Source organism: Dermochelys coriacea, chromosome 1, assembly GCF_009764565.3.
Source record: "Dermochelys coriacea isolate rDerCor1 chromosome 1, rDerCor1.pri.v4, whole genome shotgun sequence".
In the NCBI taxonomy this organism is placed as follows: Eukaryota; Metazoa; Chordata; order Testudines; family Dermochelyidae; genus Dermochelys; species Dermochelys coriacea.
The window spans coordinates 218,711,116-218,735,783 of NC_050068.2; the positions used below are offsets into that span (position 1 = coordinate 218,711,116).

At 42.7% G+C, this 24,668-nt stretch overlaps 1 protein-coding gene across 5 annotated transcripts in view; it reads left to right on the forward strand.

Moving 5' to 3' along the window:
- The first annotated feature begins 11,032 nt into the window (after nt 1-11,032).
- The window catches only part of TSPAN9 (tetraspanin 9), a 275,294-nt gene continuing 261,658 nt past the window's right edge, over nt 11,033-24,668 (forward strand). For 3 of the 5 annotated variants that reach the window (XM_043514550.1, XM_038388103.2, XM_038388110.2), the window contains exon 1: nt 11,166-11,372. The gene's annotated coding sequence lies outside the window, so the exon portion shown is untranslated. Of the gene's footprint in view, nt 11,373-24,668 lie in introns of all 5 variants that reach the window. The other 2 variants (XM_038388093.2, XM_038388121.2) reach the window with 2 other exon arrangements.

The following is a 24,668-nucleotide window of genomic DNA, read 5'->3' on the forward strand; positions in this document are numbered from 1 at the left end:
CCAGTGGGGCTGAACGTTTGCTAGGAACAGTAGAAAATCTTCAGGAAGATGCCGGCATCTACAAGTCCGTATTTGTACACAGGGTTCTGAGGGGCACGGATGTGAGAAGAAGTTCAGAAGAAAGGACAGTGGGATTTGCTTTGAAAAAGAAACTGTTGAGCTGCTAAGCAAAGCCAGGGTTACTGACACTTTATCATCACTATGAATTTGTATTACAGTACAAATGGGCCCCAGCTGAGATTGGAACCCCACTGTGGTAGGTGCTGTACAAACAGCAAAAAGCTTACAGTCTGAGCAGACAAGACAGACAAAAAGCAGGAGGGGAAACAGCAGCACTGAGGGGTCAAGCCTTAAAATTCCAAATGTATGATGGGATAGAGGAGTTGTCATTAAACTCTTCTAGTTACTGGGGTGGGCCTGTGCTATTGTGCAACTATGAAGCTCTCAGAGTGCTTTAAAAGCAGTAACCAGCTAAATCTAACCTGGTGAGGTAGGTAAATATTATAATCCCCATATTATTGGTAAAGAAACTGAGGCCTAGTCTACACAACTTTGTAGTTGTTTAAGTAAAGATGTGTTTTAAACTGATTTAATTACATTGGCACAAGTTTGGGGTGTAGATGCTCTTATGTTTTAAAAAAAAAAAACAGATTAAGCTAAACTGCAATAAGAGTGTCTGCACCCAAACTCAAGCCAGTTTTAACTAAATCAGGTTAAAAACACCACTTTAATTAAACGGCAGTAAGATTGTGTTGCATGTCTTATCTACTTACAAAGAGCGTAAGGGACTTTCCAACGATCACACAGCAAGTCAGCAGCAAAGATGGGAAAACCTAAGGCAGACCTTAAGCATTTAGAAACATACAGTAACATCAGTGGAAGTTTAAAAGCACACAATTGTTGCAAACATGGCCAGCTGCCAGTATGAAAAACCTAGGGTTGTTTTCCACCCTGTCCTTAGCCCTCAGAAAAATAGTGATTCAAATAGTTTCTAAATAGCTACTACTTTCTCTATAACTTGCTTGATTATTACTACTAGTGACCTCTACTATGGTTTTGCGCTCTCCTTTCCCAGCAAGCCCATCTGGGAGCTAGTTCTTTCAATCTGTGGGAGAGAAGCAGCTGCAGCCCTAAAGTAGCCATTTTAGTAACTGAGTTTTGTAGGCTGCTTCCCCGCCCCCCCTTAGCTAACAGGTATTTTTAGCTGCAATCTTGTTTTTCATTGATTTGCCTTTTCTCTCATTCTTGAGCAAGTAGCTTCAAGCCCTAGTAAGTTAACAATAACCATGGAGAGAAAGTCTCAAAGTATCCAAAGAACAAAGCAATGAGGAGAAATAAGCAGCAAGAATCAATTGCTCAAATCAAATCAGTCAAAGCTGATCAGGTTTTTTTAACCAAATTACTCAAATAGTGGCAAAAAAAAAATGCAGTAGCTCTAATGTACCTTGATTGTAGTAAGGTTTTGCTACCAGACCTCACAAAATGTGATGTGAAAGATCAATTCAAATTTGCTTGGATATTAGAAGTTATCTGAAAAACTTGTTGAAGAACCATAATTAAGGGGCATGATAAATGGCAATATATTAACCATGGGAAGGGTGGGTACTGAGGAGATCAGTGTTAGGTCTACTCGCATGTAACAGCATGATTAATGAGCTGGAAGAGGGAGCAAACAGCATGGTAATTAAATCTGCAGATGGTTCTAAAGGAGGTATCCCCAATAGTGCAGATATAGGGACACCAATGCTTCTGAGCTATGAATAGTGACTTTAACCCCATTGAAGCACTAGACTGGAACCTGGAGAATAGATTGAAAGGTTAGATTTGAAATATGATTTTAAAATGTCCTTAAAAAACAAGGACAGATGGCAGCTGAACGGTACATTAGCAGTTTATCAGTATGGCACACTATGCGAAAGCCAGTGTATGGAGGAAGGAGGTATTTTCTATAGGTTTAGGGGCACGCATACACACAAAATGACTAAACTGCAGCTCCCTCCAGACCCCAATATGGTAACAGTAGAGTAAGTTATATGCCTTGCAGTGTGACCAGCTCAATAGATGTGTTGTACGGCTGAGGATGAAGAACCCACCCTCTGCAAAAGACCTCAAACCAGACCTCAAAGCACTGGAGCATGTTACTGATCCCAGGGATTGCCATCTTATTTGGGCCCTCCTACTTAGGACTGGATAGTGGCTAGTTCCTGCATGGGATGCAAGAGAAGAAGAACCCTTTTTGTGTCCCCTGTTGCAGGTGCTGCTCACAGTCCCAGTCCCTGAACTCAGGTAAGCACAAGGTTTATGCAGGGCTGGTGCTGCTAGCCACTTTGGCAGTGGGCAGAACTGGTTGGCTGTGGAGTGGAGCATATGTTGCACCCCTGGGCCTATGTAAGAAGAAGCAAAAGACAGAACTAGAACACACAACCTAGTTTTAAATGCCTAAAATTCCAGCATTCCATATGTGCAGTATTCAGCTACAGCTCTGTTATTGTCCATTAGGTGTCACTGCTACCTAGTCTAAATTTCAAGATACAAATTGAGGGGAGGGGGAAGTAGTTTTCAGTAAATCTCAGTTGTAGTAACACTTTAATGGACAATAAGTGAATTGTCTGTGGAGAAGCCTACCTATTTTTAATCCTATGAGATCCTAAATCTTCACCCATAAACCACAGCAAGTAGCAAAAGAACCATGCTCAGCTAATGGCAGATAAAGATTAAACCCTGAGAGATTTTTTTCCTGTCCAGTAAAGCATGGATTTATAAACATGAACTTCCAGCATTCCTGAAATATTTGCTCAACTTCCCCTGCCACTTCCTAAATCCTTCCTGCCAGCCTGCACTGAAAGCTTAAATTCAATTTATTTTAATGTCCTTGTTAACATTTTTTTAATTATGTTTTTGTTGGAGGCAAAAGGAGGGGGTGGGATCAGTCTGATAGCCCTGGAGACAGTTCGACATTTTCTGCATGCACAGAAAAAAAAAAAAGCCCACTGACAGCAGCCGTGCAAGATTCCCTCTCCACAAGGTACCTCAACGCCCTTCTGTTAGGTGCGCCTACACTGGGCGACAGTCCCAGGCTGTGGCCTCTTGCAGAGCTGGTGAGATCTATGCAGAACCTATTTGGGGGCTGAGCCCCCTTCTGGGGTGGAATGATCTCTGCCCCCATAGCCTCTTCTCGCAGGTATTAAGCCCAACTTAATTAAGGCAGAGCAAGCTACATTTCCACTGAGTACAAAACAAAACCCTCTAAGAAATAATCACTGAGGCTTCAAAAAGAACTGCACAATGGTAAAGGTATGGAGAGAAAACAAAGCGGCTTTGCTGGAAATGATTTATTATCCTTTACTTGAATTACAGTAGAGCCTAGAGGCTCTAATTGTGATCAAGGCCCCATGCTGCTAGGTGTTGTATTTACACATAGCAAGAGGCAGGCTCTCCCTGGAAGAACTTATTGCATAAATAGAGAAAGACAAAGGGCAGGAGAAAGACTATTATTATCCCATTTCACAGGTGTGACACCGTGGCATAGAGAGAATAAGTGATTTGTCCCCAGGTTACAAAAGGAGGCTACAGCAGAGCTGGGAATTGAACCTAGATCTCCTTCGTACCAGTCCAATGCCTTAATCATAGATCACCCTTCACTTGAAATGGAGTTGGGTAAAGGCTAGCAAAGGAAGTAGAGAAGCAGATTATATTAATGCTATAGTTAATGGGCATGAGACACGTCAGAGGGACTGTGACATATACATCAGGACAAAAAGAAACATGAGAGAATCACTATGCAAAAATCCACCTACTGGATAATGGCTCCATTAGCAATAACCGGTAGGGAGTAATAAAGGAGAAATCATTCCGAACAATATTTGATCCCCCAAACGTATGGGCATAGCTTTTCCGGAGCGTAGACAATGGCGTAACATTCCTTTTCGCTGATTGACCGGTGGCTTTCCCTCTCAGACTGCTTCTTGCTGAGAAACACGACAGGATGGAACTCTTGATTCAGTCCTTCCTGCATTAAGACTGCTCCCACACCACGCTCAGATGCATCTGTGCTTACTAGGAATGGTTTGTCAAAGTCTAGGGCCCTTAGCACAGGCTCAGACATGAGTGTCACTTTAAGCTGGTTAAAGGCCTTCTGACACTCTTCGGTCCACTGAACGGCATTCGGCTGTTTCTTTTTGGTTAGGTCTGTCAGTGGGGCGGCAATTTGGCTGTATTGCCTGTAATAACCGGCCAAGCCTAAGAAGGATTGGACCTGTTTCTTTGACTTTGGGACAGGCCACTTTTGGATAGCATCCACTTTGTCCTGTAGGGGGTTGATAGTTCCTTGACCCACCTGGTGTCCAAGGTAAGTCACTCTGTTTAGGCCTATTTGACATTTCTTAGCCTTCACCGTTAGTTCTGCCTCCCTTATGTACTCAAAGACTTTTTGTAGATGTTCTAGGTGTTCTGCCCAGGAATCCAAAAATATGGCCACATCATCAAGGTAGCCGATTGCATATTCTCCCAATCTCGCTAGGAGACCATCTACAAGTTTTTGGAAGGTGGCGTGTGCATTCTGCAGCACAAAAGGGAGCACATTAAATTCATACAGCCCGACATGTGTGATGAAGGCTGACCTTTCCTTGGCAGATTCATCTAGTGGTACCTGCTAGTACCCCTTGGTTAAATCCAAGGTAGAGATGAACTGGGCCTGTCCCAGTTTCTCCAATAGTTCATCTGTGCATGGCATTGGATAATTGTCTGGGTGAGTTACAGCATTTAGCTTATGGTAGTCCAGGCAAAAACGTATCTCCCCATCTGGTTTGGGAACTAGAACCACTGGAGATGCCCATGCACTGCAGGAGGGGTGGATTACACCCATCTGTAGCATATCCTGGATCTCCAGTTCTATAGCAGTTTTAGCTTGAGGGGACACAACCGATAAGATTTGGCTCTAATTGGGTGAGCATTACCTGTGTCAATAGAGTGGTATATTCTGCTGAGCCCTTGCCTTCTCCATCTCCAATGCATGCTTCCTCTCTTTTTCCTCCATAGCTCTCTTGTGGGCAGCTTCCTCTGCCTCCACCCTGGCTTTTTCTGCCTCTATCTCCAAGTGCCTTAAGGCCATCTGTCTATCATGCTCTTTTAGTTTCTCTTCAGCTTTAAATCTGGTCAGCTCTAGTTTATTAGCTGCTTCACTGGTAGTCATTTTCCTGCTTTCTTATGCTTAACTCTAGCTATACCTGAGAGTTAGAGTTAAAAAAAAAAAAAAAACACACTTGTGAATTTCCCTGCAGGAGGTTAACTACCTTGCCTTTAGGTAGAGAAAACTCCAGCTCAAAAAAGAAAAATCCCTTTGTAAAAAAACTAACACCTCTGTCTCCAGGCAAATAGACAGAAAACTCTCTAGCTGCTCTTAGCTTTACAAAAAAACCGCTTCAGGTCTGTGCTTTTAGTTCAAAATGATCTCTGGTTCAAAATTAACCACAAGAAAGTAAGAAAATGACTACCACTAAAGCAGCTAATAAACTAGAGCTGGCCAAATTTGAAGCTGAAGAGAAACAAAGAGCATAAACAAAAACCTTCTCCTTCCCCCACCAAGATTTAAAAGTATCTTGTTCCCTTATTGGTCCTTTGGGTCAGGTGCCAGCCAGGTTAGCTGAGCTTCTTAACCCTTTACAGGTAATAGGATGTTGCCTCTGGCCAGGAGGGATTTTATAGCACTGTATACAGAAAAGTGGTTACCCTTTCCTTTATATTTATGACAGGGCATACCATGGATTTATATATGGGCATTATATTTACTGTCTTATTATCTGTCCCTTTCCTAATGGTTCCTAGCATGCTGTTAGCTTTTTTGATTGCTGCTGCATAGTGAATAGATGTTTTCACAGAACTATCCACAATGACTCCAAGACTCCCATTCTTTCTTGAGTGGTAACAGCTAATATAAATCCCATCATTTTGTATGTATAGTTGGGATTATGTTTTCCAATGTGCATTACTTTGCATTTATCAACATCAAACAAATCACTCCACTGCACGCACTTTCCCCCCTGAGGAAAGAATGCGAGAACAAACATGTGACAGACATTAGTCATGTTGTTTAATCACTAATGGGAAGTGCTTAGATTCTATGGTAATGAGCATGGTGAGGCCTGGCTTCACATGTCAGTCTTTATTACTGAAGATCTGGAAGATGAGGTGATAAAAAGCAAATTAATTGTGCAGGTGCTACTGCCTTGGGAGTGGCAAAGGCCATGGGGGACAGAGAAATACACAGGTTTCAGAGTAGCAGCCATGTTAGTCTGTATTCGCAAAAAGAAAAGGAGTACTTGTGGCACCTTAGAGACTAACAAATTTATTTAAGCATAAGCTTTCGTGAGCTACAGCTCACTTCATCGGATGCATTTGGTGGAGGAAACGAAAGCTTATGCTCAAATAAATTTGTTAGTCTCTAAGGTGCCACAAGTACTCCTTTTTAGAGAAATACACAGGGGTCGGGAAGGAATTTTCCTCCAGGGCAGATTGGAAGAGGCCCTGGAGGTTTTTCGCCTTCCTCTGTAGCATGGGGCACGGGTCACTTGAGGGAGGATTCTCTGCTCCTTGAAATCTTTAAACCAGGATTTGAGGACTTCAATAGCTCAGACATAGGTGAGGTTTTTTGTAGGAGTGGGTGGGTGAGATTCTGTGGCCTGCATTATGCAGGAGGTCGGGCTAGATGATCAGAATGGTCCCTTCTGACCTTAGTATCTATGGAGCTACCTTGGTGAAACTGGGAATAATCACCTCCTCCTGCAGAAATACTAAGAGGGTGAGACTCTGGAGAGAGGAGAACTCAGAGGTTTTCCTTGTACTTTGTGGTGCTGGGATTTGTTTGTTCCAGCCTGTGGAATGGGTAGTGGGTCCACCTATGGAATCATGCAGATCTCCTAGCATCACACAGGTTTCTGCCAGCGCTCTGGGGATGTCCCCCTGCCCCATTTCTCCACTCCAGTTTCCTGCCAAGGTTTCCCCTAGATGCCGTGGTTGCAGTGGGGATCACAGAACAGCTAACGAAGCATCAGGCTATATGAAGTTTTTACTGCTTTTCCACTAGCATCCAGGCTGGATGAATCTAACTCCATGGAGAGCTCTCTATTGGGCCTAAGGCATCCAAGAGAGGTAGTTGTCTCCCTGATACACAGAAGCAAGGAGATATAGTTAGAGGCTCCCCTCTGGCTTAGAAAAAAAATATTACAGGGTCTGTCAGCTGGAATAGCAAGAGAGACTGGAAGCGACAGCAGCCAACAGGTTAGCAAGGAGTTTGCCATGTGATATGGCAGCGTAAATGCCAGTGCAGTGAAGGGCCATACCCATCAGGCCTGCTGATTTCATGTAGCAGGCAGGCAATTGCCATTCTAATTCAGCACTGGGGAGCTTGCACCCTTAATGCTGAGTTCAGTTCTGGGCTCCTCAGGACCAGGGAGCTAACTGGGGGCTGGAGAGATACTTTTATGAGGAGAGATTACAAGACTGCCCAGTTGAGCTGAGCAGTAACTGGGGGTGTGGGACGGGTTCCCTGTCTCCAATACCCTGAGTATGTAAACACCCAGGAGCCAGAGGGGTTATTAAATCGTAGGACTGGAATGGACCTCGAGAGGTCATCTAGTCCAGTTCCCTGCAGGCATGGCAGGACAAAGTATTATAGACTATCCCTGACAGGTGTTTGTCTAACCTGCTCTTAAAAATCTCCAATGATGGAGATTCCACAACGTCCCTAGGCAATTTATTCCAGTGCTTAACTATCCTGGCAGTTAGGAATTTTTTCTAATGTCTAACCTAAACCTCCCTTGCTGCGATTTAAGGCCATTTGATTCTTGTCCTATCCTCAGAGGTTAATGAGAACAATTTTTCTCCCTCCTCCTTGTAACAACCTTTTATGTGCTTGAAAACTGTTATCATATCCCTTCTCAGTCTTCTCTTTTCCAGACTAAACAAACCCACTTTTTAAAATCTTTTCTCATAGGTCATGTTTTCTAGACCTTTAATCATTTTTGTTGCTCTTCTCTGGACCTTCTCCAGTTTGTCCACATCTTTCCTGAAATGTGGTGCCCAGAATTGGACACAATCCTCCAGTTGAGGCCTAATCAGAGTGGAGTAGAGCGGAAGAATTACTTCTTGTGTCTTGCTTACAACACTCCTACTAATACATCCCAGAATGATGTTTGCTTTTTTTGCAACAGCGTTACACTGTTGACTCAGATTTAGCTTGCGTTCCACTATGATCCCCAGATCCCTTTCTGCAGTACTCCTTCCTAGGCAGTCATGTTTGCAACTTATTTTTCCTTCCTAAGTTCAGTACTTTGCATTTGTCCTTACTGAATGTCATCCTGTTTACTTCAGACCATTTTGAATTTGAATCCTATCCTCCAAAGCACTTGCAACCCCAGCCGGCTTGGTGTCATCCACAAACTTTGTAAGTGCACTCTTTATGCCATTATCTAAATAATTGATAAAGATATTGAACAGAACTAGCCCAGAACTGATTCCTGTGGGGCCCCATTCGTTATGCCCTTCCAGCATGACTGAGAAGCACTGATAACTATTCACTGGGAATAGTTTTCCAACCAGTTCTGCACCCACCTTATAGTAGTTCCATCTAGGTTGCATTTCCCTGGTTTGTTTATGAGAAGGTCATGCGAGACCGTATCAAAAGCTTTATTAAAGTCAAGATATACCATGTCTACCGCTTCCCCCCATCCACAGGGCTTGTGTTACCCTGTCAAAGAAAGCTATCAGGTTGGTTTGACGCAATTTGTTCTTGACAAATCCATGCTGACTGTTACTTAACACCTTATTATCTTTTAGATGTTTGCAAATTGACTGCTTAATTATTTGCTCTATTATCTTTCCCGGTACAGAAGTTAAGCTGACTGGTCTGTAATTTCTCAGGTTGTCCTTTTTACCTTTTTATAGCTTGGCACTATATTTGCCCTTTTCCAGTCTTCTGGAATCTCTCCTGTCTTCCATGACTTTTCAGAAATGGTTGCTAACGACTCAGGTATCTCTCCAGTCAGCTCTTTGAGTATTCTAGGATGCATTTTATCAGGCCCTGGTGACTTGAAGACACCTAACTTGTCTAAGTAATTTTTAACTTGTTCTTTCCCTATTTTAGCCTCTGATCCTACCTCATTTTCATTGACATTCACTACATTAGACGCCCAATCACCACCAACCTTTTTGGTGAAAACTGAAACAAAGAAGTCATTCAATCTCTCCGGTCACTCGATTACAGACCTGAGGGTGCCTATCCTTCAACAAAAAAAACTTCAAAAACAGACTGCAACGAGAGACTGCTGAATTGGAATTAATTTGCAAACTGGATACAATTAACTTAGGCTTGAATAGAGACTGGAAATGGATGAGTCATTACACAAAGTAAAACTATTTCCCCATGTTATTTCTCCCCCCCACCCCACCGTTCCTCAGATGTTCTTGTTAACTGCTGGAAATGGCCTACCTTGCTTGTGACCATGAAAGGTTTTCCTCCTTCCCCGCCACTGCTGGTGATGGCTCATCTTAAGTGATCACTCTCCTTACAGTGTGTATGATAAAACCCATTGTTTCATGTTCTCTGTGTGTGTATATAAATCTCCCCACTGTATTTTCCACCAAATGCATCCGATGAAGTGAGCTGTAGCTCACGAAAGCTTATGCTCTAATAAATTTGTTAGTCTCTAAGGTGCCACAAGTATTCCTTTTCTTTTTGAGATGTCATTAAGTGCCTCTGCCATTTCCACATTTTCTGTTATTGTTTTTCCCCCCTCATTGAATAACAGGCCTACCCTGTCCTTTGTCTTCCTCTTGCTTCTAACGTATTTGTAGAATGTTTTCCTGTTACCCTTTATGTCTCTAGCTAGTTTGATTTCGTTTTTGTGCCTTGGCCTTTCTAGTTTTGTCCTTACTTATTTGTTTATATTCATCCTTTGTAATTTGACCTAGTTTCCACTTTTGGTAGAAAGATTTTTAGATCAATGAAGATCTCCTGGTTAAGCCAGTGTGGTCTTTTGCCATACTTCCTGTCTTTCCTACACAGTGGGTTAGTTTGCTCTTGTACCCTTAATAATGTCTCTTTGAAAAACTGCCAACTGTCTTCAGTTGTTTTTCCCCTTAGACTGTTTCCCATGGGAACTTATCTACCAACTCCCTGAGTTTGCTAAAGTCTGCCTTCTTGACATCCACTGTCTTTATTTTGCTGTTCTCCCGCCTACCATTCCTTAGAATCATGAACTCTATTATTTCATGATCCCTTTCACCCAAGCTGCCTTCAAATTCTCAACCAGTTCCTCCCTATTTGTCAGAATCAAATCTCTCCCGTAGTAGCTTTCTCCACCTTCTGAAATAAAAAATGGTCTCCAATACATTCCAAGAACTTGCTGGATAATTTGTGCCCTGCTGGGTTATTTTCCCAACAGATGTCTGAGTAGTTGAAGTCCCCCCCCATCACCACCAAGTCCTGTGCTTTGAATGATTTTGTTAGTTGTTTAAAAAAAAAAAAAAGACTCATCCACCTCTTCTTCCTAGTGGGGGGGGCTGTAATATTACAGCACCCTTGTTTTTTACGCCTTTTAGCCTTACCCAGAGACTTTCAAAAGTCTCTCCTATTTCCATCTCAACCTCTGTCCGAGCGGACACCTTGTTAATGTAGAAAGGCAACACCTCGTCCCTTTTCCCCCGCCGGTCCTTCCTGCGCAAGCTGGACCCGCCCACGCCACTATTCCAATCCCGCCTATTAGCCCAGGAGGTCTCTGCGAGGCAAGAAATAGGGCTGCCCCGGGGGATTGGCGTGAAGGAGGCTCCGGCTGGCGGGAAACCTTTCCCCAGCGAGGGAGCGCCGGGGGCAGGCTGGCCCGCCCAAAGCCCTGCAGCAGGGGCAAGGGAAGGAAGTGGCTGAGGGGCCTTGGCAGGCTCCCGTCCCTTTCTGGCGGCGAAGGGGGCGGGGGCAGCCGACACGGGTCGGAGCCCGCTGCCGGGCTCCAGACTCAGGCCGGCCCCTCAGGGTCAAGCACACCCATGCCCAGGGCCCCTCCGCGGGGCCGGCCCTCGCAGCTCCCCGCCCGTCTGCAGCCGCGGGGAACGCCCGGCTCCCTGCAGGGAGCAAAGAGCCCCCGTCCCCGGGAGGGGCACGGGACGCGCTGCTCGCTCCCCCGGGCGCAGAGCGCGGCTTCCCTCTCCGCGGGGCCGCAGCCGGCGCCTCCTCCCGGGCAGCGGCGCCCCCCAGCTCCTCCCCGCTCCGCAAGCCCGGCCCCTCCCCCTGCTTCCGCTGGCAGCCGCCGGAGCCGAGAGCCGCGTCCCGCGGTGCGATCCCAGCTCCCCCAGGACCCGGCCCAGCTCCCCGCCGGGACCCGGTGAGTCCGGCGCCGGCGCTGCAGGCTGGGAAAGTGGCAGGCACTTTCTGGCCTGAAACGTTGGGAAGGCGAAAGCAAGGGGGAGACCCAGAGCGGGGTGGGCAAGTGAGAGGGGGGTTCAGTGGGCGACTTGGGGCAGGGTTAAGCAAGGGGTGCGGGGCAGAGGATAGGGTGGTGCAGGGGGGGATACAAGGGACGCGGATGGCAGGGAAGGTGCTGGGAGATCCCGGGAGAGCCTAGGGGTGTTGTGCAGGGGGAGCTGGGTAGGGGCTGATTGCCCCTCTGTACCATGTGGACAGAACAGCCTCTTATTTTCCCCAGGCTGGTGAGTGTCCGATTCCCCCAGAGATGGAGAAGTTGGTGGCCAAAAGAGAAGGGACCAGCCCAACAATGGCTGTGTGTACTGGGGCCCCTGTGGGCCAGGGGCTGAAGTGCTTGGGCTGTTCTGTAAACTCTCATGATGGTTTTATCCATTTTAAATTCCCCTTCCCCTGAAAATAATCGTGTTTTGAAGCGAAACCTCTTACTACTTATGAACTCAGCCTCTGTGGAGAGGGTCTGCTCTCTCTCCCCACAATGCTCCAGTATTACTGCTGCACAAGGCGAGATGAGGAACTTCTGTGATGCTCAAGCACAGATCTGATCTTGGGAGCAGAGCGCTGGGGTGGATGGGGAAAGCAGGGCAGCTTCTGTAGTACAGGTTAGATTCAGGGGCTGGCGCACAGTGAGTTAGAATCAGGCGTTCCCCTATAATGCAGAAGCTCCTGTGGGAAATAATGACAGGTTTCAGAGTAGCAGCCGTGTTAGTCTGTATTCGCAAAAAGAAAAGGAGTACTTGTGGCACCTTAGAGACTAACAAATTTGAAGTGAGCTGTAGCTCACGAAAGCTTATGCTCTAATAAATTTGTTAGTCTCTAAGGTGCCACAAGTACTGCTTTTCTTTTTGTGGGAAATAATGTGCAGCTGGAGAGAAAACACTGCAGAAGAGGGCTGGCCTGACCATCATACTAACCGTTCTTGGCTTTCTTCTCAGTTTATTTGATGTTTGCTCCCATTTTCCCCTCACACTCAGAGGAAATGTTAAGAAACATTTTTTGCTGAATTTGGGGAAACTTGCTGTTAACTCCACTCCTGCTGGGGCATGGGAGCTGTTGGAAGGCAGTTAGCTCCTAAGGGAGTCAGATGTATTGGGGATACAGCACAGAAGAGGAGTTGTGTATAGAAAATGGGGTATGGTGGGATAAGGATGGCATGTGGTGGGGAGGAGGTATATTTGTGGGCTAAAATTGCAATTGGGTTACTTAGCACCTTTATTAATGCTGTTGTGTATTGTCATTAGAAGGTATTTCTGTGAACTTGTGATTAAAGCACAGGACTGGGAGTCAGAACATCTGAGTTCTTGCCCTAACTTTTCCCTGGACTTCCTGTGTGACTTTAGGTCAATCACTTATGGCTTGATTTGGAAAGATACTGAGTGCTTACAGCTGCCACTGACTTCAACAAAAAATCACGCCACTAGCCCTCCTCTCTGCCTCTGCCTACACCTAATCCTTACCTTCACCATTACTGTTGGTAAAGCCTTCTTTGATGGAAGGTTTTATGTAAATGCAAGCTGTTGTTGTTTTTGTATGTTTAGTTGCTATATTGAACTTTGAGGCCCTTCTCTGCAATTACATTGGGTAATTATTGCCAAAGAGGAGGATACAAACAAGCTCTTTAAGTATGGATCACAAGGACAAATTTACAACTCTCAAGACTTATTTATTTTAAAAGTGATGCATGTCAACTTAAAAATCATGTTTTAAACAGACATTTCATTACCTGTGCTGCTAATAGCCCCACAGATTATTAAAAGAGAGAATTTTAAATATGTAATGTACTTGTCATGGGTTTATGCTTCTTGTTTCCTTTTTGCATATTTCTTAGCTTAATAATGCAATGTAATTGTCATGTTAGCTTCTGCTTATAGATGCTTTCACTTTTGCAGTCTTAGTGCTGCAGCGTTTAGGTTGCAGCAGTATAGACAGAGTTTGTGGTGTGGGACTAGGATATTCACAGCAAATTCACCTCTTGCTGCAGCTTGGTGCTAAAGTAGCCAAGCTTCCTTTTAAACAAACTATTTCTAGCCCTTATGGTTGCAAAGAAAACCTTGTAAACATGAACAGAATGTAAGCAGTACAACAGCATCTGCCTGATTCAGACAACTTGAAACAATAGCTCAGAAGTATGAAATGTCCCATTCATCTTAGTGAGATGTTAATATTGACTGTAGGTTTCAGAGTTAACTTAGTTCACTGTTGATTATTGTAGCCAAAATACCTAGTGAGTGTGTTTATCCCACAACTTCCTACACTGTCCCCCTGAGTGCCAGAAGTAAAGTTATCTCTGCCTAGTTTCCAAATCCTTCAGTCTCCCCATGACAACTGTGATGCAGTTATGCATTATCAATTATTAAAAAAATAAATCGGCAGCACATTTGAAAAAAAGGAAATGTGGCAACAGCACAGCTCGTAAGGAATTATTTTGGGGAAGTTCTATGGCCTGTGTTACACGGAGGTCAGACTACATGATCGCATTGGTCCCTTTTGGCCTAGGAATCTGTGAATCTATGAAAACAGCACTGAAACTGCTGCACTGATTGTATGATTCAATTTCATATGTAATTCAGTAAAAACCTCCATCTAAAAATTTTTGTGAAGCTGGAGCGGAGTTTCTACCAAAGCACCACAGAATCTAGGGACCTAGCCTCAGAGTGTAGCTCCTGGGCCTTGCTATGAAGTCCAGGAGGCCTAGACTGCAAGGGATTGCTTGTATAAAAACAATTGCAGAAACCTTTCTGTCTCACTTGGGTTTTACAAAATCTCATATTTATCTAGTTTCACAGTTGGGCTAGTTTAAGTTAAATTTCCCATTAATTTTCAGTATTGCAAGAATGTCCTCAGATTTATTGTCCTGTGAAAAGAACAGAGGTACTTGTCAGATCAACCAAAACCAAGTGCGAGGTGAGTGATAGTGGTTTTGAGTGTTATAACTAAGACACAAGGGCTGGCACTTCAGTTTATTGATATGGTGCTAATGTTCTTAATAAGAGGATTTCACAAAAATGTCTCCATTTCACCTGTGATAAAACCTGAGTTAGCAGAGTGCAGATGCTGGCTGAGAGAGGTGAGAGATGGAGGAATCTATTCATTTGATTTTGTTTGAACAAACTGACATTTTAGCCAGATCCAATGTAGGAAGCAGCAACACTGGGCAAGGAAACTTAGCTTAAGTGCCTTTTCTGGAGGTGTTTATACTATGTTCCTCAACACTTCAGTACGGATCATTTAGACAGTACAATATGGTGTTTCGTTCTTGAAGTGGGTGATGGTAGAGGTGAAGTCCTTGGTGCTGGGGGGAATATCTGCTGTATCTTTAATACATGTCATTATGAGCAAACTAGTCCATTCCAAAGGTGAAAGTTTACCTCATCAGAACAATTTTTACGAGCCTTCAGAACAAGTAATCTCAGGAAGGGCTGGTTTAGCAGCATCCAGAAGGATGACTGCATCAGAGAAGGGGGAATTGTCCCATCCTTTCTTCAGCACATCCTAGCTTTCTCCCTGGAACCCTCTGTAAGAAGTGTTCCAACTTTTCTTTCATAAGAGCTACAACAGGCAGTTGGAAGAAATACAGACTTGTTCCTTTGTTTGAAATGTTTCTCGTCTAACACTACGGAAAGAAAAAGTACAGGTATGCGTTTTGGTGCAGGAAAAGGCAGTCAACTACTCACTCTCATTTGCACTCCCTAGCAGACTGTGTGCTGAAACCTTCTGTCCAAGTCCCTCTCTGGCTGTGCCACTGGATTTTCCTGTTCTCTCAGAATAAAATTTTTGTGCTATTTTACAGTCAGTTCAGTGTTCCTTAGTGGAGGACCATCGTACCAGGAGAAACTTTAAAACTGCACTTGGTCATCTTGCTGTACTTCTGAGACACATTTTCTGCAGTGTGTGTGCAATAAGGCAGGGGACTCTGGTCTCCGTTGAGGAGAGGGTTAATTTTAGCTCATCATCTCCTTCTCCTGGTACAGGTGTTTATGGGACGGTCATAGAACAGGGGTAATAAATTATTTTTTGTCAAGGTCCAAATTTCTTGGTCAAGGTATAGCCAAGGTCCAGACTTCAGAGAAAATAACAAAAAAAAAAAAAAAGTAAATAAGATTTTGGGGGCCGTTCAAAAGCATCTGGTGGTCCAGATTTGGTCCGCAGTCCACCTATTGACTACTCCTGTCAAAGAGAGTCTGTCTGGGTGCTACTTTGGAAGATTTGGCTCTGCATCTGGTAGGAATTGGTCTGAAAGCGGCCTGAAGTTTATCAGATACTTGTGTGATCAGGGTTCCAGGTGAGCCACACTGAGGTTACTCAGTTAGGGTAAACTGCAAAGAATGGGACAGACAATCCCCAAAGCTGGTGGATATTTCAATAATTAGATTTACCAAGCCAGCCCAAAACAGCTTCTACACTACCTTACTGGTTGCACAGAAGCCAAAAGACAGTTCCCTTATAGTAACCCAGCCTTGGGCTTCGACCCAGACACCTAAGTCAAATATGATGATTACTGAAAATCTTAATCATATAAGAAAGTTCTACCAATCCTAAAAGATCAGACACGTTACCTCCCAAGTTAATGAATATTCTAAGATTTTACGTAAATACACGCTTACAGCCAATTCTTATTAACTAAACTGAAATTTATTAAAAAAAAGAAAAGAGAAAGTGTATTGGTTAAAATATCAGTATACATACAGAAATGAGTACAGTTCTGAGCTCAGTTTCATAGTAGAGATGGTGAGCTTTGTAGCTGCAAAGAGTTCTTTCAGAATTAGTCCATAGGTATTAGTCCAATGTTCATGTCCAGGATGACCCAGGTGAGACTGGAGATCTCAGTCTTACGACTCAAGCTTCCCCTGTATAACGCATCAGGCTGATCTGAGATAAAAAGGATCAGAACCCAAGAGACTTTTGTACAGTTCCAAGTCTTCTCTTGACAGCACAGAGTCCTTAGGCGAACAACAGGCAATCACCCTTTGAAGTAGAGCTATTTCCTAAACATAAGCGGTAATTAGCTACACAGATTAGCATAAGGCAATTGCCTGTTTTCCACCATTCGCGGGTGATTTTCTGTACATTTCAAAGAGAGATCAATACAGTGATAGCACTATATTTACAAAAAGAAAAGGAGTACTTGTGGCACCTTAGAGACTAACAAATTTATTTGAGCATAAGCTTTCGTGAGCTACAGCAGACGTTCTTGTCAACTGCTGGAAATGGCCCACCTTGATTATCACTACAAAAGGTTTTTTCTAGGAATGCATCTGAGGAAGTGAGCTATAGCCCATGAAAGCTTATGTTCAAATAAATTTCTTAGTCTCTAAGGTGCCGCAAGTACTCCTTTTCTTTTAGCGGATACAGACTATCATGGCTGCTACTCTGAAACCTGTAACTATATTTACAGTTCATTTAAATTTTAAGATCTCCTTTTGATCTCTGAATTAGCAGAATACAGCTTAGACAGAAACTGTTTGATTACATTGTTAACCTCTAACAATATATATGTAAACACACAAAACCACAAATGTTATCTACCAGTATGTCCCTAACGGTTGTATTTGGGTCACTTATCCTGGAGAATGCTTAACCCTTTCTGGCCATGTGTCACAACTTGATTTTGGGCTGTGTTAAACACATTTTGCTGATGTTCCAAACACTTGAGCCCATCAATAAAAAATCTTAAGGAATAGATCTTGCTGTCTTAGTCAGACTCTAGTCCCTGCAGTAAAATGCACATAGGCATACACTTGAATCCAGGCAGAAATCCCCTATCTATAAACAAACTGAAACTGATTCCACTCTTTTTCTCTAAACTGAAAGAAATGCAGAAAGCAAACATTAGGCATAAATGGTGACAAGTGAACTGGATTTTTAAAATTCTGTTACATCCAAGGTGCCGTGTTCAATATCTGAAATATTTGTTTGACAACATGTAAACTTTTAGTTACATTGTGCCAAGGTGTAATACTTCTGCCTTAGGTCCCCTAAATGTGAATCTAAATTGAAGAAACTGTCTTTGCAACAGTAGCAATGGAAAGATCCCTCTTTGTTGGATGAAGTATGTGAAGGGTGTAAACAGGAGGCAGTCGAAATATTTAGTGAGATACATGGGTTTTATAACTAAGATCAAGAAGAAGATATTAAGAAAAGGGAAAGTTTAGCCTGAACATCAGAAAAAACTTCCTGACAGTGAGATGTAGTAGGCTGTCATCTGGTCTTCCAAGGGAAGGTCAGTAGCCCCATTCATAGATACTAAGGTCAGAAGGGACCATTCTGATCATCTAGTCTGACCTCTGCACAACGCTGGCCACAGAATCTCACCCACCCACTCCTATGAAAAACCTCACCCATGTCTAAGCTATTGAAGTCCTCAAATCGTGGTTTAAGGACTCTGAAAGCCAGATAGAGAAACACTAGAACGTATACTAGAACTATCCTGCATTGTCCCCAAAGAGGTGGACTAGACTAAATCATCTTGTTCGTCTTTAACTCCTATGATTCTTTAAAAGGAAAAAAAGGCATTAAGCTTAGTATTTCTGTTCATTTATGATATACCTTATGATAAAATTGAAGCAATAGTGTCAATTAAAAGGACTGTCAAGTTGTTTTTAAGAAGCACAATAGGAAAGTTTGCTTGATATATTTTAAATCCCTTTGAAAGGAATTTTTCCTTTGGATGTAAAGGGTTTCCCTGAAGCATTTGTAACTCAAACCTTACAGCACTGGATTGATGTCTGGTAATTCTGAAGGTGGAAGTGACTAATAGCTGGGGAGTCTGCTTTCATTGTCCATGCTGAGAAAAATACAAAAAAAAAAAAATCTAAGAGCATTAAATATTGAAAAGTAAATTACATTTCTAAGGCCTGCCCACACAGTTTTTGTACCAATTTAACTGTGTCAATTGGGGTGTGTGTGAGTTTTATACTGATATTGTTAAAGCAACAGCCCCCTAGTGTGGGTTCAGATTTATCACTATAAAGGTCTTTAGGCTGATCAAGTTTATTCCCCTGATGAGCTGTATTTAATAGAAGCACCTTTATACAGGTATAACTGCATCCATCCTAGAGAGTTGTATTACTTTAACAATAAGTTTCTAATCTAAACCAATATATTTAAAGTGGTATACAAAGTGTGTGTAGACCATCCTTAAAATTCTCTGACTTCTAATAACCCAAGCACCAGGTCCTTTGAAATTTAATACTGAACATTGTCTCTTCCATGGGACTATTCATGGCAGTGAACACTATTTGTAGTATTGTTCACAAGATCACCCTGAATTGGTGTTAAACACAGGCAGAGAGGTTTTTTTTGGGATAAACCTTTAAAAATGGAGAGGGTAATGGAGAATGCCCTTTGAAACTCCTGTTTTGTTTATAACTCTCACCATTTTCATCAGAAGTTTTTCATACTTTAATTTGGAGCAAGGATGGCTGTGTTTGACTCATTTTACATTTTAAACAATTGTACGCTTTTCTTGGCATTCACTTATCTCAAAGCCAGCTCATTCCGTACTTCATACTGAAAATGTAACTCCGTGTGAGTGAGGAACAATTGTTTTGCCCTGTTTGCAGAAACTGGGATTTGATATGCTGTAACTGAAGTTATGAAGGCTTGGAAACTGTGTGCTAATAATATCTAGCATGTTCATTTCCTTATTGAGTCAAGGACAACAAGCAGGGTATTATTTATATGTACTCTATTTGAGAGCACTTTTGAAAAAATTCTGTCAGGCAGTTGGGATACTTCTCTTGATGAGTGAGGGGAACTTCACCAGCAAATTATTCAGAATAAGCTTGTATTTAAAATAAAACCAAGTTTCTAGCCTGTAGGATAGCAAAGAGAACCTTCCAAATATGAATAGTTTAAACTGAAGCAGTATCTTATTGCTAAGTGTGCCCACGTGCAGCTCCTGTGCCTACACTGACTCCCCAAGCAGTCGTGGTCTAGAATTAAGAAAACTGGTGGACCGTTACCGGAAGGGACGGAGACTCAGACTTTAAGATCATAATGGACCATCGTGGTCATCTAGTCTGATCTCCTGCACATTTCAGGCCACAGAACCTCGCTCACACACTCCTGCAATAGACCCCTAACCTCTGGCTGAGTTACTGAAGTCTTAAAATCATGGCTTAAAGCAATGGTTCACAACCTATTTGCCACTGTAGCCTTCATATGCAGGTCTCTATGTGTTATGTCGGCCACATCCACACAATATACATAGTACTTGTATGGTCTTGAGGATGTCACATGGGCTGCAGCTGTGTGCTGATTGGGTCTGTCATAACCATACAGCTAAGGGTAGCCTAGAATTCCTCCTTACCTGTAAGGGGTTAAGAAGCTAAGATAACCTGGTTGGCACCTGACCAAAAGGACCAATGGGGAAGGAAGATACTTTCAAATCTGGCGGGGGGGGGGGGGAGAGGGGAGGAGCCTTTGTTTAGTGTGTTCTCTTGGGAAGCAGAGAAGCATCAGGTCAGAAAACTCCTTCTATAAACCATCCTAAAAGTCTCTCTTTTTACAAAAATAGTAAGTAAAAGTCAGGCAAGGTGTGTTAAATTCTTTTGTTTTGTTTGTGAATTTTTCCTTTGCTGGAGGGAGGTTTATTCCTGTTTTTTGTAACTTTGAAACTAAGCCTAGAGGAAGTTCTGCTGTGTTTTTGAATCTTTTGTTACCCTGTAAAGTTATTTTCATCCTGATTTTACAGAGGTGATTTTTTACCTTTTTTTAAATAAAATCCTTCTTTTAAGAACCTGACTGATTTCTCTATTGTCCTAAGACCCAGGGGTTTGGATCTGTGATCACTTTGTAACCAATTGGTTAGGATATTATTCTCAAGCCTCCCCAGGAAAGGGGGTATAAGGGCTTGGGGGGATATTTGGGGGAAATAGGAACTCCAAATGGTCCTTTCCCTGATTCTTTGTTAAATCAGTTGGTGGTAGCAGCATACCCTCCAAGGGCAAAGAATTTGTGCCTTGGGGAAGTTTTAACCTAAACTGGTAGAAATAAGCTTAAGGGGTCTTTCATGCCAGTCCCCACATCTGTTCCCTAGAGTTCAGAGTGGGGAGGGAACCCTGACAGGGTCACAGGTTGAGAACTACTGGTTTAAAGACTTTCAAGTTGCATAAAATTCACACTAGTTTAAACCTGCAAGTAACTGTGCTGTAGAGGAAGACGAAAATCCCCCAGGGTCTCTGCCAATCTGACCTGGATGAAAATTCCTTCCCGACCTCAAATATGGTGATCAGTTAGATCCTGAGCATGTGGACATGACCCATCAGCCAGACACCTGGGAAAGAATTCTCTGTAGTAACTCAGAGCCCTCCTCCTCTAGTGTCCTGTCTCCAGCTGTTGGGGATTTTTGCTGCTGGCAGTCGCCGATGGGCCACATGCCATCATAGGCAGTCCTGTCATATCATCCCCTCCGTAAACTTATCAAGCTCAGGTCTTAAAGCCAGTTAGGTTTTTTGTCCCCACTGCTTCCCTTGGAAGGCTGTTCCAGAACTTCACTCTTCTGATGGTTAGAAACCTTTAATTTTGAGCCTAAACTTGTTGATGGCCAGTTTATATCCATTTGTTCTTGTGTCAATACTGTCCTTAATTTAAATAACTCCTCTCTCTCTCTCTCTCTCTCTCTCTCTCTCTCCCTGGTATTTATCCCTCTGATGAATTTATAAAGAGCAATCATATCTCCCTTCAGACTTCTTTTGGTTATGCTAAACAAGTTAAACTCTTTGAGTCGCCTCTCATAAGGTAGGTTTTCCATTCCTTGGATCGTCCTAGTAGTCCTTCTCTGCACTTGTTCCAGTTTGAATTTGTCTTTCTCAAACATGGAAGACCAGAATTGCACACATTATTCCAGATGTGTGCCTTGTGTAATGGCACTAACACTTCCCTGTCTCTACTGGAAATACCTTTCCTGATGCATCCTAGGACTGCATTAGCCTTTTTCACAGCCACATCCCTTTGACTTCTCATAGTCATTTTGTGATCAACCAATACACCCCAGTCTTTTTCCTGCTCTGTTGCTTCCAACTGGTAAGTATCCAGCTTAGAGCAAAAATTCTTCTTGTTAGTCCCTAAATGCATGACTTTGCACTATTAAATTTAATCTAATTTCTATTACGCCAGTTTACAAGATCATCCAGATGTTTTAGTATGATATTCCAGTCCTCCTCTGTATTGGCAATATCTCCCAACTTTGTGTCATCTACAAATTTTATTAGCACACTCCCACTTTTTGCACCAAAGTCAGTAATCAAAAAGTTAAATGAGATTGGTCCCAAGACTGGTCCCTGAGGAACTCTACTAGTAACCTCCCTCCAGCCTGACAGTTCACCTTTCACTATGAGCCATTGTAGTCTCCTCTTTAATCAGTTCCTTATCCACCTTTCAGTTCTCATATGGATATCCATTTTCTCCAATTTAACTAATAATTTCTCATGTGGAACTGTGTCAAATGCCTTACTGAAATCCATTGTCTAAATAATCAGTTATCTTCTCAAAGAAGGAGATCAGGTTGCTCTGGCGTGATCTACCTTTTGTAAAACCATGTTCTGTTTTATCCCAATTACTGTTCACTGCTGTGCCCATAACTACTTTCTCCTTCAAAATTTGTTCCAAGACCTTGCATAAAACTGAGGTCAAACTAACAGGCCTTTAGTTTCCCAGATCACTTTTTCCCCCTTCCTTAAAAATAGGAATTATATTAGCAATTCTCCAGTCATAGAGTACAACCCCCAAGTTTATAGATTAATTAAAAATTCTTGCTATTGGGTTTGCAATTTCCTATGCCAATTTCATTAATATTTTAGGATGAAGGTTATCTGGGCCTGCTGATTTAGTCTCACCAAGCTGTTTGAGTTTGACTTTCACCTCAGATGTGGTAATTTTTACCTCTGTATCCTCATTCCCACTAGCCACACTGTCACTACACCTAAGCTCTTCATTAGCCTCATTAAAAACTGAGGCAAAGTATTTGTGTAGGTGTTGGGCCATGCCTAGATGATCTTTAATCTTCACCCCATCCTCAGTGCTTAGTAGTCCCCTTTCTTTCCTTGTCTTCTTTTTATTTACATGGTGAAAGAGTCTTTTACTATTTGTTTCAATTCCCTTTACGAAGTCCAATTCTGACTTTTGACAGTTCTCACTTTATCTCTACACTTTCTGACCTCTAAGAGGATGCTTTTCTTGCAGATCCATCCCATCTTTTAATCCTTTTAGGCTTTCTGCTTTCTCTTAATCACATATTTGAGATGCTTGTTCATCCAGATTGGTCTGCAACCCTTCCCTACAAATTTTCCCCACCCTTGCTTGGGATGCAGTCAACTTAGGCTTGAATAGAGACTGGGAATGGATGAGTCATTACACAAAGTAAAACTATTTCCCCATGGTATTTCTCCCCCCCCACCCCACCCCCCACTGTTCCTCTGATATTCTTGTTAACTGCTGGAAATAGCCTACCTTGCTTGTCACCATGAAAGGTTTTCCTCCTCCTCCCCCCCCCCCCCCCGCTGTTGGTGATGGCTTATCTTAAGTGATCACTCTCCTTACAGTGTGTATGATAAACCCATCGTTTCATGTTCTCTGTGTGTGTATATAAATCTCTCCTCTGTTTTTTCCACCAAATGCATCCGATGAAGTGAGCTGTAGCTCACGAAAGCTTATGCTCAAATAAATTTGTTAGTCTCTAAGGTGCCACAAGTACTCCTTTTCTTTTTGAGTCTTCAGATAGGTTTCAGAGTAGCAGCCGTGTTAGTCTGTATTCGTAAAAAGAAAAGGAGTACTTGTGACACCTTAGAGGCTAACAAATTTATTGGCGCATAAGCTTTCATGAGCTACAGCTCACTTCATCGGATGCATTAGCTTATGCTCTAATAAATTTGTTAGTCTCTAAGGTGCCACAAGTACTCCTTTTCTTTTTGCGAATACAGACTAACACAGCTGCTACTCTGAAACCTATCAGTTTATTGGAAATAGAAATAGAATATCAGAGTTGGAAGGGACCTCAGGAGATCTAGTCTAACCCCCTGCTCAAAGCAGGACCACGCCCCAATTTTTGCCCCAGATCCCTAAATGGCCCCCTCAAGGTTTGAACTCACAACCCTGAGTTTAATAGGCCAATGCTCAAACCACTGAGCTATCTCTCCCCCCAATACTGAGCATTTAAAAGCAGATGCCCCTTCCTATGACACTACTAGTATCTTTAATTATGAGAACAGAGAGAGAGAGAAAGAGCTTAGTGAAATTATCTCACTGCAAAGTGTAAGGAGTGAAAATAAAACAGTGTGCTTTCACTTTCTGCTTCTGCACTAGCACAATACAGACATTGCTGCGGGAATGTTTAAAGATATGCATTCACATAAGAGAGGCCATTTTGGTCCATCCAGCCCAGTATCCTGTCTACTGACTGTGGCCAATGCCATGTGCCACAGAGGGAGTGAACCTAACAGGTAATGATCAAGTGATCTCTTTCCTGCCATCCATCGCTGCCCTCTGACAAACAGAGGCTAGGGACACCATTCCTTACACATTCTGGCTAATATCCATTAATGGACTTAACCTCCATGAATTTATCCAGTTCTCTTTTAAACCCTGTTATAGTCCTTAGCCTTCACAACCTCCTCAGGCAAGGAGTTCCACAGGTTGACTGTGCGCTGAGTGAAGAAGAACTTCCTTTTATTTGTTTTAAATCTGCTGCCCATTAATTTCATTTGGTGGCCCCTAGTTCTTATATTATGGGAACAAGTAAATAACTTTTCCTTATTTGCTTTCTCCACACCACTTATGATTTTTATAGACCTCTATCATATCCCCCCTTAATTTCCTCTTTTCCAAGATGAAAAGTCCTAGCCTCTTTAATCTCTCCTCATATGGGACTTGTTCCAAACCCCTAATCATTTTAGTTGGCCTTTTCTGAACCTTTGCTAATGCCAGTATATCTTTTTTGAGATGAGAAGACCACATCTGTATGCAGTATTCAAGATGTGGGCGTACCATGGATTTATATAAGGGCAATAAGAGATTCTCCGTCTTATTCTCTATCCCTTTTTTTAATGATTCCTAACATCCTGTTTGCTTTTTTGACTGCCACTGCACGCTGCGTGGATGTCTTCAGAGAACTATCCATGATGACTCTAAGATCTTTCTCCTGATTAGCTGTAGCTAAATTAGCCCCCATCATATTGTATGTCTAGTTGGGGTTATTTTT